This window comes from Mytilus californianus, unplaced genomic scaffold (genome assembly GCF_021869535.1).
Source record: "Mytilus californianus isolate M0D057914Y unplaced genomic scaffold, xbMytCali1.0.p SCAF_12, whole genome shotgun sequence".
NCBI lineage: Eukaryota > Metazoa > Mollusca > Bivalvia > Mytilida > Mytilidae > Mytilus > Mytilus californianus.
In genome coordinates this window covers 56297444-56311070 of record NW_026262604.1, presented here as the reverse complement: position 1 = coordinate 56311070, position 13627 = coordinate 56297444, and the positions used below count along the sequence as shown (strand labels likewise).

Sequence of the window (13627 nt, the reverse complement as noted above, 5' to 3'; positions counted from 1 at the left end):
CTTCAACGGACGATGAGCTCTTAGGCAAACTTGATGCAGTCGGTTACAAACTGTTTGGGAATAAAGCCTGTCTTTGTTTCTTCCATGAGTTTGTCGTGCTGTTTGTGACAAGTTTACAAATCGATTCCGGAGATGAATAATGCGGATGTGACTGTTTTGACGTAACTTCGTTTCACGTTGCCTGCAACCTCGGGGACGATTATTTGTCGTGCCAGTATCTCTAAGACGAGTCTTAAACCTTTCAATATTCATTCTAGAGACATTGGGATGATTTGCAACCTGTATTAGAGTTATTTTTGCTGCTTACAACACAATAGCTCGTTCTCTCTCATTATGACGTAGACGTGGCATTGACTTACGTGTAACTTTTTCAATTTTTTAATGCGACCTTTTGTTAACAATAGTGCTCGACACATTTAATGACCAAAAGGACAACTCAATTCCATCTTGATACAGGTAAATGTTTGAAAAAATGCTTATTTGTTTAAAATCAGAAAATGACGTAACGTCGTCTTCGAATTTTTAACAAATTAGTAAATGATAGATAAATCATTCAGGTCACTAGTTTTAAACTTGAAAATATTATAAATTAATGTATGTAAATTCTTTTAATTAAAAACCAGTGTAACGTTTCTATTTTTGCCTAGTAAACATTTATTTATATCAGACAATGCACGCACGTGGACGATGGTACTTATACCGTCTATAAGAATGTGGCGCTTGGATTGTCAATGATAAAGTTAACTGGTCTGTATGTAGTTTTACTATCATATTTGTTTAACAACTCAGTACTGTTTGCCGATTTTGTTTTATTCTGGTACAAAACCTCTGATATAAATAGACTTTTGAAAATAAAACAAAGTAGACTGTCTATTAAGTCTGTAATAGTATATAGATTTTTAGGTTGTATACCAGCTGGCCTTTGCACTAAAGTTCTTTCATCTTCATCGTTTTCTTTTTCGAAATACCCTTGAAAAAAATTCAGACAGTGTTCAGCCTTCTCTTTATCAGTACTTACATAACACATTTTACAATCTCTTTCATCATATAATTCGGATGGGGGAATTTGGATTTTCATTTCGACTTCATATGACAAGAAATTCTTCTTTGCTGACTCTAATATGTCTTTTTCACGATTTTCACGTTCTTGTCTGACATTTGAGTTGGCTTTGTTCCTCACTAAATTTTAGTTCCTTTCGACATAATTAAACATAGCACCTCTTGAAGATTTGCGCCTGTGTGCCCTCTACAAGACCTTTATAGTCTTACCCCGCGACATCCCTCATTATTTTTTCCAGAGGCTATGGAATAGGCAAATTCCAGTTGTTTTTCCCAAATTGTTTTTGAAATTCCGAGCCCTAGTTTCAGATTTTTGAACATAGCGCCCTTCGAAACCTTGTGCAAGATATGCGCTTGTTTCTCTTCTACAAGACCTATATAGTCATACCCCGTGACACCCCTCATTATTTTTCTCTAGAAGCCATGGAATAGGCCAACCCCCCTGTTTTTAACAATTTTTTTTCAAATTTTGAGCTCTAGTTTCAGATTTTTGAACATAGCGCCCTTCGATACCTTGTGCAAAAGATGCGTCTGTTTCTCCTCTACAAGACCTATATAGTCATACCCCGTGACACTCCTCATTATTTTTCTCTAGAAGCCATGGAATAGGCAATTCCCCCTGTTTTTAACATTTTTTTTTCAAATTTTGAGCTCTAGTTTCAGATTTTTGAACATAGCGCCCTTCGATACCTTGCACAAGAGATGCGCCTGTTTCTCCTCTAGAAGACCTATATAGTCATACCCCGTGACACTCCTCATTATTTTTCTGTAGAAGCCATGGAATAGGCCAACCCCCCTGTTTTTAACACTTTTTTTTTCAAATTTTGAGCTCTAGTTTCAGATTTTTCAACATAGCGCCCTTCGATACCTTGCGCAAAAGATGCACCTGTTTCTCCTCTACAAGACCTATATAGACATACTCCGTGACACCCCTCATTATTTTTCTCTAGAAACCATGGAATAGGCCAACTCCCCTGTTTTTAACAATTTTTTTCAAATTTTGAGCTCTAGTTTCAGATTTTTGAACATAGCGCCCTTCGAAACCTTGTGCAAGATATGCGCCTATTTCTCTTCTACAAGACCTATATTGTCATACCCCGTGACACCCCTCATTATTTTTCTGTAGAAGCCATGGAATAGGCCAACCCCCCTGTTTTTAACATTTTTTTTCAAATTTTGAGCTCTAGTTTCAGATTTTTGAACATTGCGCCCTTCGATACCTTGCGCAAGAGATGCGCCTGTTTCTCCTCTACAAGACCTATATAGTCAAACCCCGTGACACCCCTCATTATTTTTCTCTAGAAGCCATGGAATAGGCCAACCCCCCTGTTTTTATCAAATTTTTTTCAAATTTTGAGCTCTAGTTTCAGATTTTTGAACATAGCGCCCTTCAATACCTTGCGCCAAAGATGCGCCTGTTTCTCCTCTACAAAACCTATATAGTCATACCCCGTGACACCCCTCATTATTTTTCCCTAGAAGCCATTGAATAGGCCAACCCCCCTGTTTTTAACAATTTTTTTTCAAATTTTGAGCTCTAGTTTCAGATTTTTGAACATAGCGCCCTTCGATAACTTGTGCAAAAGATGCGCCTGTTTCTCCTCGACAAGACCTATATAGTCATACCCCGTGACACTCCTCATTATTTTTTTCTAGAAGCCATGGAATAGGCCAAACCCCATGTTTTTAACACTTTTTTTCAAATTTTGATCTCTAGTTTCAGATTTTTGAACATAGCGCCCTTCGATACCTTGCGCAAAAGATGTTCCTGTTTCTCTTCTACAAGACCTATATAGACATACCAAGTGACACCCCTCATTATTTTTCTCTAGAAGCCATGGAATAGGCCAACCCCCTGTTTTTAACATTTTTTTTTCAAATTTTGAGCTCTAGTTTCAGATTTTTGAACATAGCGCCCTTCGATACCTTGCGCAAAAGATGCGCCTATTTCTCCTCTAGAAGACCTATATAGTCATACCCCGTGACACTCCTCATTATTTTTCTGTAGAAGCCATGGAATAGGCCAACCCCCCTGTTTTTAACACTTTTTTTTCAAATTTTGAGCTCTAGTTTCAGATTTTTCAACATAGCGCCCTTCGATACCTTGCGCAAAAGATGCACCTGTTTCTCCTCTACAAGACCTATATAGACATACTCCATGACACCCCTCATTATTTTTCTCTAGAAACCATGGAATAGGCCAACTCCCCTGTTTTTAACATTTTTTTTCAAATTTTGAGCTCTAGTTTCAGATTTTTGAACATAGCGCCCTTCGATACCTTGCGCAAGAGATGCGCCTGTTTCTCCTCTACAAGACCTATATAGTCATAACCCGTGACACCCTCATTATTTTTCTCTAGAAGCCATGGTATAGGCCAACCCCCCTGTTTTTAACAATTTTTTTCAAATTTTGAGCTCTAGTTTCAGATTTTTGAACATAGCGCCCTTCGATACCTTGTGCAAAAGATGCGCCTGTTTCTCCTCTACAAGACCTATATAGTCATACCCCGTGACACTCCTCATTAATTTTCTCTAGAAGCCATGGAATAGGCCAACCCCCTGTTTTTAACATTTTTTTTTTCAAATTTTGAGCTCTAGTTTCAGATTTTTGAACATAGCGCCCGTCGATACCTTGCGCAAAAGATGCGCCTGTTTCTCCTCTAGAAGACCTATATAGTCATACCCCGTGACACTCCTCATTATTTTTCTGTAGAAGCCATGGAATAGGCCAACCCCCCTGTTTTTAACACTTTTTTTTCAAATTTTGAGCTCTAGTTTCAGATTTTTGAACATAGCGCCCTTCGATACCTTGCGCAAAAGATGCACCTGTTTCTCCTCTACAAGACCTATATAGTCATACTCCGTGACACCCCTCATTATTTTTCTCTAGAAACCATGGAATAGGCCAACTCCCCTGTTTTTAACAATTTTTTTCAAATTTTGAGCTCTAGTTTCAGATTTTTGAACAAAGCGCCCTTCGAAACCTTGTGCAAGATATGCGCCTATTTCTTTTCTACAAGACCTATATAGTCATACCCCGTGACACCCCTCATTATTTTTCTGTAGAAGCCATGGAATAGGCCAACCCCCCTGTTTTTAATATTTTTTTTTCAAATTTTGAGCTCTAGTTTCAGATTTTTGAACATAGCGCCCTTCGATACCTTGCGCAAAAGATGCGCCTGTTTCTCCTCTACAAGACCTATATAGTCATACCCCGTGACACCCCTCATTATTTTTCTCTAGAAGCCATGGAATAGGCCAACCCCCCTGTTTTTATCAATTTTTTTTTCAAATTTTGAGCTCTAGTTTCAGATTTTGAACATAGCGCCCTTCGATACCTTGCGCCAAAGATGCGCCTGTTTCTCCTCTACAAAACCTATATAGTCATACCCCGTGACACTCCTCATTATTTTTCCCTAGAAGCCATGGAATAGGCCAACCCCCCTGTTTTTAACAATTTTTTTTCAAATTTTGAGCTCTAGTTTCAGATTATTGAACATAGCGCCCTTCGATAACTTGTCCAAAAGATGCGCCTGTTTCTCCTCTACAAGACCTATATAGTCATACCCCGTGACACTCCTCATTATTTTTTTCTAGAAGCCATGGAATAGGCCAAACCCCATGTTTTTAACACTTTTTTTTCAAATTTTGATCTCTAGTTTCAGATTTTTGAACATAGCGCCCTTCGATACCTTCCGCAAAAGATGTGCCTGTTTCTCTTCTACAAGACCTATATAGACATACCCCGTGACACCCCTCATTATTTTTCTCTAGAAGCCATGGAATAGGCCAACCCCCTGTTTTTAACATTTTTTTTTCAAATTTTGAGCTCTAGTTTCAGATTTTTGAACATAGCGCCCTTCGATACCTTGCGCAAAAGATGCGCCTGTTTCTCCTCTAGAAGACCTATATAGTCATACCCCGTGACACTCCTCATTATTTTTCTGTAGAAGCCATGGAATAGGCCAACCCCCCTGTTTTTAACACTTTTTTTTCAAATTTTGAGCTCTAGTTTCAGATTTTTCAACATAGCACCCTTCGATACCTTGCGCAAAAGATGCACCTGTTTCTCCTCTACAAGACCTATATAGTCATACCCCGTGACACCCCTCATTATTTTTCTCTAGACACCATGGAATAGGGCAACCCCCCTGTTTTTAACAATTTTTTTTAAAATTTTGAGCTCTAGTTTCAGATTTTTGAACATAGCGCCCTTCGAAACCTTGCACAAGAGATGCGCCTGTTTCTTCTCTACAAGACCTATAAAGTCATACCCCGTGACACCCCTCATTATTTTTCTCTAGAAGCCATGGAATAGGCCAACCCCCTGTTTTTAACATTTTTTTTCAAATTTTGAGCTCTAGTTTCAGATTTTTGAACATAGCGCCCTTCGATACCTTGCGCAAAAGTTGCGCCTGTTTCTCCTCTAGAAGACCTATATAGTCATACCCCGTGACACTCCTCATTATTTTTTTCTAGAAGCCATGGAATAGGCCAAACCCCATGTTTTTAACACTTTTTTTTCAAATTTTGATCTCTAGTTTCAGATTTTTGAACATAGCGCCCTTCGATACCTTGCGCAAAAGATGTGCCTGTTTCTCTTCTACAAGACCTATATAGACATACCCCGTGACACCCCTCATTATTTTTCTCTAGAAGCCATGGAATAGGCCAACCCCCTGTTTTTAACATTTTTTTTTCAAATTTTGAGCTCTAGTTTCAGATTTTTGAACATAGCGCCCTTCGTTACCTTGCGCAAAAGATGCGCTTGTTTCTCTTCTACAAGACCTATATAGTCATACCCTGTGACACCCCTCATTATTTTTCTCTAGAAGCCATGGAATAGGCAATTCCCCCTGTTTTTAACAATTTTTTTTCAAACTTTGAGCTCTAGTTTCAGATTTTTGAACATAGCGCCCTTCGATACCTTGCGCAAAAGATGCGCCTGTTTCTCCTCTACAAGACCTATATAGTCATACCCCGTGACACCCCTCATTATTTTTCTCTAGAAACCATGGAATAGGGCAACCCCCCTGTTTTTAACAATTTTTTTTAAATTTTGAGCTCTAGTTTCAGATTTTTGAACATAGCGCCCTTCGATACCTTGCACAAGAGATGCGCCTGTTTCTTCTCTACAAGACCTATAAAGTCATATCCCGTGACACCCCTCATTATTTTTCTCTAGAAGCCATGGAACAGGCCAACCCCCTGTTTTTAACATTTTTTTTCAAATTTTGAGCTCTAGTTTCAGATTTTTGAACATAGCGCCCTTCGATACCTTGCGCAAAAGTTGCGCCTGTTTCTCCTCTAGAAGACCTATATAGTCATACCCCGTGACACTCCTCATTATTTTTCTCAAGAAGCCATGGAATAGGCCAACCCCCCTGTTTTTAACACTTTTTTTTCAAATTTTGATCTTTAATTTCAGATTTTTGAACATAGCGCCTATCGATACCTTGCGCAAAAGATGCGCCTGTTTCTCCTCTACAAGACCTATATAGTCATACCCCGTGACACCCCTCATTATTTTTCTCTAGAAACCATGGAATAGGGCAACCCCCCTGTTTTTAACAATTTTTTTTTAAATTTTGAGCTCTAGTTTCAGATTTTTGAACATAGCGCCCTTCGATACCTTGCACAAGAGATGCGCCTGTTTCTTCTCTACAAGACCTATAAAGTCATACCCCGTGACACCCCTCATTATTTTTCTCTAGAAGCCATGGAATAGGCCAACCCCCTGTTTTTAACATTTTCTTTCAAATTTTGAGCTCTAGTTTCAGATTTTTGAACATAGCGCCCTTCAATACCTTGCGCAAAAGTTGCGCCTGTTTCTCCTCTAGAAGACCTATATAGTCATACCCCGTGACACTCCTCATTATTTTTCTCAAGAAGCCATGGAATAGGCCAACCCCCCTGTTTTTAACACTTTTTTTTCAAATTGTGAGCTCTAGTTTCAGATTTTTGAACATAGCGACCTTCGATACCTTGCGCAAGAGATGCGCCTGTTTCTCCTCTACAAGACCTATATAGTCATACCCCGTGACACCCCTCATTATTTTTCTCTAGAAGCCATGGAATAGGCCAACCCCTGTTTTTTATAATGTTTTTTTTCAAATTTTGAGCTCTAGTTTCAGATTTTTGAACATAGCGCCCTTCGTTACCTTGTGCAAAAGATGCGCTTGTTTCTCTTCTACAAGACCTATATAGTCATACCCTGTGACACCCCTCATTATTTTTCTCTAGAAGCCATGGAATAGGCAATTCCCCCTGTTTTTAACAATTTTTTTTCAAATTTTGAGCTCTAGTTTCAGATTTTTTAACATAGCGCCCTTCGATACCTTGCGCAAGAGATGCGCCTGTTTCTCCTCTACAAGACCTATATAGTCATACCCCGTGACACCCCTCATTATTTTTCTCTAGAAGCCATGGAATAGGCCAACCCCCCTGTTTTTAACAATTTGTTTTCAAATTTTGAGCTCTAGTTTCAGATTTTTGAACATAGCGCCCTTCGATACCTTGCGCAAAAGATGCGCCTGTTTCTCCTCTACAAGACCTATATAGTCATACCCCGTGACACCCCTCATTATTTTTCTCTAGAAGCCATGGAATAGGCCAACCCCCCTGTTTTTAACAATTTGTTTTCAAATTTTGAGCTCTAGTTTCAGATTTTTGAACATAGCGCCCTTCAATACCTTGCGCAAAAGATGCGCCTGTTTCTCCTCTACAAGACCTATATAGTCATACCCCGTGACACCCCTCATTATTTTTCTCTAGAAGCCATGGAATAGGCCAACCCCCCTGTTTTTAGCAATTTGTTTTCAAATTTTGAGCTCTAGTTTCAGATTTTTGAACATATCGCCCTTCGATACCTTGCGCAAAAGATGCGCCTGTTTCTCCTCTACAAGACCTATATAGTCATACCCCGTGACACTCCTCATTATTTTTCTCTAGAAGCCATGGAATAGGCCAACCCCCCTGTTTTTAACACTTTTTTTTCAAATTTTGATCTCTAATTTCAGATTTTTGAACATAGCGCCCTTCGATACCTTGCGCAAAAGATGCGCCTGTTTCTCCTCTACAAGACCTATATAGTCATACCCCGTGACACCCCTCATTATTTTTCTCTAGAAACCATGGAATAGGGCAACCCCCCTGTTTTTAACAATTTTTTTTAAAATTTTGAGCTCTAGTTTCAGATTTTTGAACATAGCGCCCTTCGATACCTTGCACAAGAGATGCGCCTGTTTCTTCTCTACAAGACCTATATAGTCATACCCCGTGACACCCCTCATTATTTTTCTCTAGAAACCATGGAATAGGCCAACCCCCTGTTTTTAACATTTTTTTTCAAATTTTGAGCTCTAGTTTCAGATTTTTGAACATAGCGCCCTTCGATACCTTGCGCAAAAGTTGCGCCTGTTTCTCCTCTAGAAGACCTATATAGTCATACCCCGTGACACTCCTCATTATTTTTCTCAAGAAGCCATGGAATAGGCCAACCCCCCTGTTTTTAACACTTTTTTTTCAAATTTTGATCTTTAATTTCAGATTTCTGAACATAGCGCCCTTCGATACCTTGCGCAAAAGATGCGCCTGTTTCTCCTCTACAAGACCTATATAGTCATACCCCGTGACACCCCTCATTATTTTTTTCTAGGAACCATGGAATAGGGCAACCCCTCTGTTTTTAACAATTTTTTATAAAATTTTGAGCTCTAGTTTCAGATTTTTGAACATAGCGCCCTTCGATACCTTGCACAAGAGATGCGCCTGTTTCTTCTCTACAAGACCTATAAAGTCATACCCCGTGACACCCCTCATTATTTTTCTCTAGAAGCCATGGAATAGGCCAACCCCCTGTTTTTAACATTTTTTTTCAAATTTTGAGCTCTAGTTTCAGATTTTTGAACATAGCGCCCTTCGATACTTTGCGCAAAAGTTGCGCCTGTTTCTCCTCTACAAGATCTATATAGTCATACCCCGTGACACTCCTCATTATTTTTCTCAAGAAGCCATGGAATAGGCCAACCCCCCTGTTTTTAACACTTTTTTTTCAAATTGTGAGCTCTAGTTTCAGATTTTTGAACATAGCGACCTTCGATACCTTGCGCAAGAGATGCGCCTGTTTCTCCTCTACAAGACCTATATAGTCATACCCCGTGACACCCCTCATTATTTTTCTCTAGAAGCCATGGAATAGGCCAACCCCTGTTTTTTATAATGTTTTTTTTCAAATTTTGAGCTCTAGTTTCAGATTTTTGAACATAGCGCCCTTCGTTACCTTGCGCAAAAGATGCGCTTGTTTCTCTTCTACAAGACCTATATAGTCATACCCTGTGACACCCCTCATTATTTTTCTCTAGAAGCCATGGAATAGGCAATTCCCCCTGTTTTTAACAATTTTTTTTCAAATTTTGAGCTCTAGTTTCTGATTTTTGAACATAGCGCCCTTCGATACCTTGCGCAAAAGATGCGCCTGTTTCTCCTCTACAAGACCTATATAGTCATACCCCGTGACACCCCTAATTATTTTTCTCTAGAAGCCATGGAATAGGCCAACCCCCCTGTTTTTAACAATTTGTTTTCAAATTTTGAGCTCTAGTTTCAGATTTTTGAACATATCGCCCTCCGATACCTTGCGCAAAAGATGCGCCTGTTTCTCCTCTACAAGACCTATATAGTCATACCCCGTGACACCCCTCATTATTTTTCTCTAGAAGCCATGGAATAGGCCAACCCCCCTGTTTTTAACACTTTTTTTTCAAATTTTGATCTCTAATTTCAGATTTTTGAACATAGCGCCCTTCGATACCTTGCGCAAAAGATGCGCCTGTTTCTCCTCTACAAGACCTATATAGTCATACCCCGTGACACCCCTCATTATTTTTCTCTAGAAACCATGGAATAGGGCAACCCCCCTGTTTTTAACAATTTTTTTTAAAATTTTGAGCTCTAGTTTCAGATTTTTGAACATAGCGCCCTTCGATACCTTGCACAAGAGATGCGCCTGTTTCTTCTCTACAAGACCTATATAGTCATACCCCGTGACACCCCTCATTATTTTTCTCTAGAAGCCATGGAATAGGCCAACCCCCTGTTTTTAACATTTTTTTTCAAATTTTGAGCTCTAGTTTCAGATTTTTGAACATAGCGCCCTTCGATACCTTGCGCAAAAGTTGCGCCTGTTTCTCCTCTAGAAGACCTATATAGTCATACCCCGTGACACTCCTCATTATTTTTCTCAAGAAGCCATGGAATAGGCCAACCCCCCTGTTTTAACACTTTTTTTTCAAATTTTGATCTCTAATTTCAGATTTCTGAACATAGCGCCCTTCGATACCTTGCGCAAAAGATGCGCCTGTTTCTCCTCTACAAGACCTATATAGTCATACCCCGTGACACCCCTCATTATTTTTCTCTAGAAACCATGGAATAGGGCAACCCCTCTGTTTTTAACAATTTTTTTTAAAATTTTGAGCTCTAGTTTCAGATTTTTGAACATAGCGCCCTTCGATACCTTGCACAAGAGATGCGCCTGTTTCTTCTCTACAAGACCTATAAAGTCATACCCCGTGACACCCCTCATTATTTTTCTCTAGAAGCCATGGAATAGGCCAACCCCCTGTTTTTAACATTTTTTTTCAAATTTTGAGCTCTAGTTTCAGATTTTTGAACATAGCGCCCTTCGATACTTTGCGCAAAAGTTGCGCCTGTTTCTCCTCTACAAGACCTATATAGTCATACCCCGTGACACTCCTCATTATTTTTCTCAAGAAGCCATGGAATAGGCCAACCCCCCTGTTTTTAACACTTTTTTTTCAAATTGTGAGCTCTAGTTTCAGATTTTTGAACATAGCGACCTTCGATACCTTGCGCAAGAGATGCGCCTGTTTCTCCTCTACAAGACCTATATAGTCATACCCCGTGACACCCCTCATTATTTTTCTCTAGAAGCCATGGAATAGGCCAACCCCTGTTTTTTATAATGTTTTTTTTCAAATTTTGAGCTCTAGTTTCAGATTTTTGAACATAGCGCCCTTCGTTACCTTGCGCAAAAGATGCGCTTGTTTCTCTTCTACAAGACCTATATAGTCATACCCTGTGACACCCCTCATTATTTTTCTCTAGAAGCCATGGAATAGGCAATTCCCCCTGTTTTTAACAATTTTTTTTCAAATTTTGAGCTCTAGTTTCTGATTTTTGAACATAGCGCCCTTCGATACCTTGCGCAAAAGATGCGCCTGTTTCTCCTCTACAAGACCTATATAGTCATACCCCGTGACACCCCTAATTATTTTTCTCTAGAAGCCATGGAATAGGCCAACCCCCCTGTTTTTAACAATTTGTTTTCAAATTTTGAGCTCTAGTTTCAGATTTTTGAACATATCGCCCTCCGATACCTTGCGCAAAAGATGCGCCTGTTTCTCCTCTACAAGACCTATATAGTCATACCCCGTGACACCCCTCATTATTTTTCTCTAGAAGCCATGGAATAGGCCAACCCCCCTGTTTTTAACACTTTTTTTTCAAATTTTGATCTCTAATTTCAGATTTTTGAACATAGCGCCCTTCGATACCTTGCGCAAAAGATGCGCCTGTTTCTCCTCTACAAGACCTATATAGTCATACCCCGTGACACCCCTCATTATTTTTCTCTAGAAACCATGGAATAGGGCAACCCCCCTGTTTTTAACAATTTTTTTTAAAATTTTGAGCTCTAGTTTCAGATTTTTGAACATAGCGCCCTTCGATACCTTGCACAAGAGATGCGCCTGTTTCTTCTCTACAAGACCTATATAGTCATACCCCGTGACACCCCTCATTATTTTTCTCTAGAAGCCATGGAATAGGCCAACCCCCTGTTTTTAACATTTTTTTTCAAATTTTGAGCTCTAGTTTCAGATTTTTGAACATAGCGCCCTTCGATACCTTGCGCAAAAGTTGCGCCTGTTTCTCCTCTAGAAGACCTATATAGTCATACCCCGTGACACTCCTCATTATTTTTCTCAAGAAGCCATGGAATAGGCCAACCCCCCTGTTTTAACACTTTTTTTTCAAATTTTGATCTCTAATTTCAGATTTCTGAACATAGCGCCCTTCGATACCTTGCGCAAAAGATGCGCCTGTTTCTCCTCTACAAGACCTATATAGTCATACCCCGTGACACCCCTCATTATTTTTCTCTAGAAACCATGGAATAGGGCAACCCCTCTGTTTTTAACAATTTTTTTTAAAATTTTGAGCTCTAGTTTCAGATTTTTGAACATAGCACCCTTCGATACCTTGCACAAGAGATGCGCCTGTTTCTTCTCTACAAGACCTATAAAGTCATACCCCGTGACACCCCTCATTATTTTTCTCTAGAAGCCATGGAATAGGCCAACCCCCTGTTTTTAACATTTTTTTTCAAATTTTGAGCTCTAGTTTCAGATTTTTGAACATAGCGCCCTTCGATACCTTGCGCAAAAGTTGCGCCTGTTTCTCCTCTACAAGACATATATAGTCATACCCCGTGACACTCCTCATTATTTTTCTCAAGAAGCCATGGAATAGGCCAACCCCCCTGTTTTTAACACTTTTTTTTCAAATTGTGAGCTCTAGTTTCAGATTTTTGAACATAGCGACCTTCGATACCTTGCGCAAGAGATGCGCCTGTTTCTCCTCTACAAGACCTATATAGTCATACCCCGTGACACCCCTCATTATTTTTCTCTAGAAGCCATGGAATAGGTCAACCCCTGTTTTTTATAATGTTTTTTTTTAAATTTTGAGCTCTAGTTTCAGATTTTTGAACATAGCGCCCTTCGTTACCTTGCGCAAAAGATGCGCTTGTTTCTCTTCTACAAGACCTATATAGTCATACACTGTGACACCCCTCATTATTTTTCTCTAGAAGCCATGGAATAGGCAATTCCCCCTGTTTTTAACAATTTTTTTTCAAATTTTGAGCTCTAGTTTCAGATTTTTGAACATAGCGCCCTTCGATACCTTGCACAAGAGATGCGCCTGTTTCTCCTCTACAAGACCTATATAGTCATACCCCGTGACACCCCTCATTATTTTTCTCTAGAAACCATCGAATAGGCCAACCCCCCTGTTTTTAACAATTTTTTTTCAAATTTTGAGCTCTAGTTTCAGATTTTTGAACATAGCGCCCTTCGATACCTTTCGAAAAAGATGCGCCTGTTTCTCTTCTACAAGACCTATATAGTCATACCCCGTGACACCCCTGATTATTTTTCTCTAGAAGCCATGGAATAAGCCATTCTCCGTGTTTTTAACAATTTTTTTTCAAATTTTGAGCTCTAGTTTCAGATTTTTGAACATAGCGCCCTTCGATACCTTGCGCAAAAGATGCGCCTGTTTCTCCTCTACAAGACCTATATAGTCATACCCCGTGACACCCCTCATTATTTTTCTCAAGAAGCCATGGAATAGGCCAACCCCCATTTCTGCAAATGTGTATCTTAGTTCAATTAAACAATGACATCAAAGGTGCTGTATTTTACAGGGAAGGACTACTTTTACATACGTTCTAAATGGAAGTGGGTGCATTGGTGGTTTTACA

The 13627-nt window shown here is 39.5% G+C and overlaps 1 long non-coding RNA gene across 3 annotated transcripts; it reads right to left on the bottom strand.

Annotated features, from left to right (window-relative positions):
* Nucleotides 1–1577: 1577 nt before the first annotated feature.
* On the bottom strand, nucleotides 1578–13321 carry LOC127722076 (uncharacterized). Of its 3 annotated transcripts, none has more exons than XR_007991631.1 (3): nucleotides 7436–8483; nucleotides 5672–5847; nucleotides 1578–1610 (listed from the first exon to the last, which is right to left on the bottom strand). It is a non-coding gene; the product is annotated as an uncharacterized LOC127722076 (long non-coding RNA). The 3 variants fall into 3 exon arrangements; XR_007991630.1 differs by lacking the exon at nucleotides 1578–1610 and adding an exon at nucleotides 2126–3551; XR_007991632.1 differs by lacking the exon at nucleotides 1578–1610 and adding an exon at nucleotides 12909–13321 and having other exon boundaries at nucleotides 5291–5847; nucleotides 7436–8143.
* Between the last annotated feature and the right edge of the window lie 306 nt (nucleotides 13322–13627).